A 7,356-nucleotide genomic window follows, 5' to 3' on the forward strand; every position below is an offset into this window, starting at 1 on the left:
CACAAACTGCTTGGAGCCGGGCAGGTGGTCCCTGAACTTGCCAAGTGCATACTTCATCGCAAGTATCTCCTTGTCAGAACTGGGTAGTTCTTTTCTGCAGCTTTGAGCTGGCGAGAATCGAACGCGATCTCCCGATCTCGCCCCTCGGTGTGTGCTTGCAGCAGTGCACAGCCAATGGCAAAGTCCGCAGCGTACTAAAAATACGATCAAGGTCCGGGAAAGCCAGTATTTGTACATGAAGGAGGCTATCTTTGACCCAGTTAGAAGCCTTCCGATGCTTGGCTTCCCACCACCATCACGCATTCTCCATAAGGAGATTCGACAATGGCCGCGCTGTTTCCGCATGATCCACGCTATAGTTGTGGTGAGACCAAACCACTTGCGCAAGTCCATATGGTTCTCTGGAACCGGCCTCTCTACAGTGGCCTTGACCTTAGCGGGACCCGCTCGAAAACTACGCTTCCCAATGAAGCACACTACGTAAAGGTTTTTGTTACGGTGTAGCCACACTATGGTGCGATTACACCGACTTGTGTAATCTACACCTTTGTATGGTCACACCATCTTGTGTGAACCACCCATTCAGGTGTAATCCGTTACAGGATACCAAGCTAGGATGAAGCACATAGACATTTGGTAACACATCTTTCGTGAAAAAACGTGCATGTGGGACCTTTGATAATTGGCCACATTTAGGCTAAATAGAAGGGATATCCCCGTTTGGATCGCAGACGGTAGTGTAAGATTCACGACATCAAAGTTACCCTGGTGTCGAAATCAACCACTTCAAAAGAATCCTGCTCAGAGTACCCATCATAGTTCGAAGCTGCTTACGACCCAGCAAACCTCAGATGTTATCTCCTATGAAATAATGACAGGATGATTTGTCGCAACACGCTTCCCACTATTGAAAGGCGACCGACTTGCGGCGAATGAGACCCGTGGTCAGTAGAAGTTACAGCTGTCTTATGGAGATGAGCGGGGCAGTATACAACAGGAAGAGGAAGTGAGACGTTTTCTATCCCGAAATTGACGCCACGCTTTACACTTTCCAAAGCTAATCATTGGCCAAAGCTGAGGGTACATATCAAGTGCGCTGAACTTGAAATACATTGCGTCAAGACGAGTGAAGCGATGGGGTTTCCTAGTCCAGTGCTAATATTGATTCTGATATGCAGCTGTACTTTTATCAGCTTCAAGTACCCTACATACATACATCATGATTAGTACGGGATCGCCTAACGCTGGCGCTTCAAGCGCAGGCGGTACCTTGGGGAGTAAATACCTGTGGGCTGCATTTGCGCGCGTTTCGAGCTTGGTGTGAGGCAAGGCCTGCTCGCTTAGACGTGTAGCAGACTTGCAATAGCGCGGCAAACCACTTTGAACGGTCAGAAACAGTCAGCTCAGCATACTTAGATGCGCATACTGTTGTGCTTGCAGCTACACGCGCGACGCCTTGGTGTATCCACCTACACACCAAACAATACATGTAAAATAAGGCAGCACATCCCATAAGCAGTGTTTGCCCCAATATCATGACCGCATTCATCGTTTTAGAGGCATACCCAATTCGACAGTTGCCTTTACCGTCGGTGAGGGCGATCACCGTGTGACTGAATATTTGAATTTGCGAACTAAGCCAATTCCGTGACACACTCTCCTTTCCGGGGGTAAAAAGTGTGATGGATCCCTCGTCACCATGTCGTAATAATGCTTAAACAGAGGACAGAAATAACCATTGAATCTTTGAAGATAGCTGTCTAACTCGTCGCACTCAGTGATGTGCAATTGTCCTCAATGACAAATTCACTAACGACTGATGACGAGCTCATCTTCTTCTCAGTCACCGACGGTACCATTTTACCGTTCGCTATTTCATGCATACATCTTCCAGGGATATCTCTTCTAGCTCTATAAAATCTTCTGCTGAAGATTCGAGGGAGACTAGAGGTTCTGCAAGTATATCATTTTTCATATCAAGAACCCGAAGAGCTTCACTTCTTCGTAGAGTGGGTCCGAGCTGACTCTGCAATGTTGTCTCATCGTGGCAAGAATAAACCGACCTTGTTATCGACAGAGCCAGCTCTTTCTGCTCGCAGGTTTTGGTCGCTTTTCATCTTCACTGGCAGAGATTGCGAAACCCAGTCTTCACGGCCTAAGGGTAGTTGAGACAACAGATCACAGCAATTATTTACCGTCCTGCCAGACAGTATGGAATAGCCACCTGCCAACACTTGACAAACAGTCATTCTTTTATTTCTTGTAAGAGATACAGCATGGAGAGCGCGATTATTTAATCGCCCTTTTTCGTCTTGTTGTGAGATCTTGGCTCACTGCTACTTCTGCCTCCCGAGCACTCTTTGAGTCAACAAGCAATATCATTTCTTGCACAAAAGTTATTGCAGCTCTCCAAAGGCGCTTTGCTTTCTGTTACCAGTGAATTTATGAATCGCCAACGTATCAGCAAGAGAAAGTGGGACACCTTATACTTTGAGTATCTACTGATCCAAGGATCGCCGTGTTCCAGCTGTGTCATCCTTATGATGAGCTTTATATCACGAGTCAGGACGAGACATTATTTCACGTTATTAAAATTCTTAAACTTCTGTTAATAATTAAAACCAACCTTCGCCATTTTACCGGTCTTTTTGTAACGAGACGTCAGGATTTATATCCGTATTTGGCATCTTCAAGGCCACTCGTACTTTCTACTATTTTTAATTGTCGCACGTCAACCGTTAACGCGCCCCGCTCTAAAGTATATCACGGATTATCACAGCCCAAAATATTGAGTCAATAGCCACGAACCCTTGAATGTGAGCACTACCTCGTTAGGGAGAGTAGCATCTTTGAAGGATGGGTCTCATTCGCTATGACTTTCCCACAAGGCCCAGTATAAAAAGAGTCTTTCTTAGTTGGCGCAAAATAACCTACTGAGGCTAAATGATTTCTCGCGAATGATTCTTCGTCCGTCTTTTGTATGGGAGTCCAGCCCTTCGTATTCATCACCCAAGAGCGAAAGGTGCAAATGTTTGTGTTACTGTTGATAAACTATATGCGAATACTGCGGAGCTGCTTAGCCTCGTCGAGATAAAAGTACGGATCAGCGGACGCATTAATTATAATACGTACGACAAGATACGAAATTACTTACGCAAGTATGAAGGGTAACTCTTCATCGCATGATTTGCCGCTTTAAGCCAGCGTGCCGGTTTTCAGCTGAATGTGGGTAGTCCATTATAAGAAATATGGTCTTGGTCTTACAAAAGATGCCTTTCTTTCGCTTTCTCATGACTAAAACCTATCGCCTTAATTATTGTACTTACAATGTCAGCACCTTAGCGCACGGAAGTTTTGTTTCGTTTTGAAATCGACGCCGACTATTTTCTCCAAAGAGGGTGGATGCAGAAGGTCTAAGTGCTAGCCGCACTCGCTGGGACCCTCCATGATGGTGAAACCGTTGAGGCCTTCGAGAGAGAGGCGGAGGTCATTGCATTAATTAGAGCTGTCAACACTTGGACATAGCTCACCAGCTATTGCCAACCATCGACCGCACCCGATACCCTTGTTTGGGCAGTTAAAAAATCTGCAACTTCTACCGCCTTTAACCGTCCCAAGCTAGGAGTACCTTTTATACCAATTTACTGCACGTATGTGCCTACTATCAAGCGTAGTCTTCTGCCTTGAAGATCGCGAGCGAGGAGCTTTATTGCTCCATTGCAAGACCTAGTCAATTCAGACGGTACTACCTCTTCCGATAAAGCCCTCAAGGGCCTGGATATGATTAGGAACGATACCCCTTCTTAGGGGTCGTGTAAGCCATGTCAAGCACGTGCTGTATGTTTTTTTCATTACACTCTAACCCCTCTCTACCCGACCCAAGGATTGAACCCTGGACCTCCAGGATCTGAAGTGGACAGCATACCACTGCACCACAGGATCGGTTCTCAAAGGCCTGGACGCTTTACATTATGTGGAAGCCACCCGCCTCCACCGGCACACGGTTGGGGCGCGCCTGAAATGCCGTACCAGTGCGTTCTCAGAGTTGGTGAGTGCCTCAAGACGAACGATAAATGCTCTCAGCCCTTCGGCCGCCACTTAAAAGATACTGTTAGGACCCAAGAAAGACAGTTTTGTTTAAGTGCTCTAATCGCCTGAGGAAGAGAAACTCGAACTTGAGTTCCATTCCCGCAGAGAAAATAGTCGATCCGTGACGCATTCGTGCGATAGACTGATGCTATCAGGTGTTGCCTTGCACTATGCTAAGAGGAAGCATAAACACTTGGAGTCTGTGTCAACAAATGCACAGAGGTTGGGTGTGTGCACATCTACCAGGAGTGCAGCGAGGCTGCCGTAGCAAAGCGCTTGAGAAAGCGTACTTTAGGTCACCGACCTCTCGTTCTTTACAAGAACCAAGTATGAGTTAGTGGATCGCAGTCCGCTTACTCCAAGAGTAATTATTGCCTTCCCAAGGCCAATTGACTCTTCGGTTTAAAATCCAAAAATTTTATTTATTTTTATTTGCGGCCAAACCGCATAACTTTAGATGTATAGATTATCCTACAATCCAAAATTTTTATTTATTTTCATTTGCGGCTAAACCGCATAATTTTAGATGTATCGAATATATCAAAATCTAAATACATGGCATAACTACTGGTTATCTAGCCACATACCGTATTCTTGTTTGGATGTCGTCACACCATGCCCATTTGGTGCGACACATACCCCTGTTACCAGGGTATGTGTAACCCCGTTACACTCTCCACCATTAAGATTGTCCAATCCATTGTTGCCTCAACAAGGCTTGAGTGTCCGTTTGACACTGAGTTTAATCGAAACGACTTCCGTGCTCAATGAGCCCTGTGTCCACGACACTGAAGTCACCAAGTCCCGCTGGTTCCAACAGCTCAAACGGGCTCGTCTCCCGCATTCGGTGCAATGTCGGACAGTGCGTCCGCGGCATCGAGAGATGTAGATCCTAGGCTCGATAAGCACAAGCGTCGCGCTTAGCGCACGCTATCAGTCCCGAACGACCTCGTTGAGGATTTGAAGTTGGTCGACTACGAATCTGACACCCCATTTCCCGCATGGGATGACGAGTAAGGCGAGCTGCACCAGCAGCGTGATACAAGCCATGCTCGAGCCTTGCGGACCCCATGTCCGTTCCCTGACTTCTCGTCACCTGAGCGACGTGGTGTCATCACTAATGACCTCGACGGGAAACAGAGGCGGCAGCTAGAAGCTGCCCATAAGGTGGCTTTGATGCGCGCTTTACCACGGCCGGTCATTGACCCTCGAGTGGAATATGGATTCCGCCCAGCGGATCCCACTGTGTAAGCGAAGGACGCAGTAACTCAATCGTTACGCGTCCACATCATCGGGTCCCCGGCCATTACGGAAGCTGAGTTTGCCGAACGGAAAGCTCTTCGAGCTCGTTTCTTGGTTCCACAAGAACTTCCGTTGGAAGCGTACCGCACTCCTCTACGTGCGCAATGAGGTGGCTCTTGTGTACCCGCAATGCGGACAATAGCTGTAGTGCTTGTCCCTAGCGAAAGCGCTACAGATGACGAAGCGCTCTTTGAGCGATGAGCGCAACGGCACCGGAAGCTTTTCTCACTGTACAACCTACAGTTGAGCCACAAGGAAGTGAACGTGCGTGTGGAGCGACACCTACGATTTGAGTTTGCCAAACGCAAGGCACGCCGTCGACTTCCTCCGTATTGTCGCCCTGCGACGTATGGGCTAACGACTAATGCTCCTGCGGGCTCTGTCTCTTCGACCGCAAGAGCTCAAAGACACTGCTTGAGCTCGGCTCATGGCACTTCTACTTCCCTGGATACTACTGGGAAGCGCGAGGCGTCTGATGTCGCGGGACGTCCAGATCTTTCCGATCAAAATCGTCCACGGCAACTGGGCAATCTTGCCGAAGTGGTGTCTCAAACTCCCCCGAGTTTTCGGAGTTGTGATATACCCGCCACTTCACCAGATATTGGGTATGACCCTGGTGACGATGTCGTCTCACTAGTCGTTCCATGTGATAGTGGACATCACCGTTCTCATCAAGAAGAGTTGGTCGCGGTCGGTGACGAAAGGATCGACCGCCGCCCAGTGACTCGTGATGCTCTTCGAGCCCTTAAGGAAGAGGTCCGTCGTGATCGGAGCTCCGCTGAGCGTCATGCTGAAGTTGTGCGGACGCTCTTGCGGATTCGAAGCACGTCGTGTGCCGGCTGCCTCGCCTTGAGGACTACCGAGCTCTGTCGGAGCGACTCCTAGCCGTGGAACAGGCGAATGTGTCGCTGCACGCAACGATGGAGCGCTTGGCGCCGTTGGAGGTGGAGGTTGTAGCACTCCGTGTTCAGAACCAATTGCTGGCTCAGCTTCTGGAGGGCCGAGGGCCCGTGGGTTCCGATCCGGCGCCAACGCTTCCACGTTCACTTGCGCAGGATCACGGTACAGATTGAGCAAGCCCACGTAAATCACCGGGTGGGTGCACATCCGTTTCGGAGGGTTCAGCGTATATGCCAGGCTCCGTTTGGCCATAACCTTAACCGGTCCAATAAACCGTGGTCGAAGCTCCACCCGATAGAAAGCAGCGGCTGCATTTGTAGGCAAAAAATAATTATTGAAACCAGGTCCCCGATCTTAAGGCTTTCCACTTTGCCTCTTCCTTTTTCATCTGCATATTCTTTCTGCAGGTCTTGGCTTTCAGCCATCGCATCGCGAAAATGTCGTGGGACACTCAGTCTGGTAGACAAGAAGTCATCGACTTGTTTACAGATGGTGACGAGGCTGACATCAGCTAGCCGTTCGACTATTTCTCCCCCACCAAGCCCTGAGCCATGAAATGGCGGCGTCGACGGGATGCGAGGGTAAATCAGCTCGCTCATGTAGAAAGGCGTGTAGCCGGTAGACGAATGCACTGCATTGTTCAGTGCAAACTCTACAAGTGGCAACATTGCTCTCCAGCGCCTCGGCGTCTCAGCGCAGACGCTGCAAAGAACGACTTCGTTGACGCGAATCACCCTTTCAATTTGATTATCGGCCTGCGGATGATCCGCTGTTGAAATACAACTTGGCGCCGAGCTCCTTGAAGATAGTCGACCTCCGTTCCCGTGAAACGGAGGTCAATTTCAGAGACAATCGACTCTGAGAGTCCGTATCGTCGTAAAGCACGGTCTACATACAGCGTTGCTGAACCAACTCCGTCGATGGTGTCTGACACCGCCGCCAAGTGAGCCATCTCGCTCAACCGGTCGACAAATACCTCGACACCCGTGTTGCCCGCCGAATCTTTTGGCAGGCCAAACACAAAGACCAAACTCATGGACTGCCAGCACCCAGTGGGTACCGGTA

This window comes from Plasmopara halstedii (genome assembly GCF_900000015.1).
Source record: "Plasmopara halstedii genome assembly, contig: Scaffold_555, whole genome shotgun sequence".
NCBI classification, from domain to species: Eukaryota; Oomycota; class Peronosporomycetes; order Peronosporales; family Peronosporaceae; genus Plasmopara; species Plasmopara halstedii.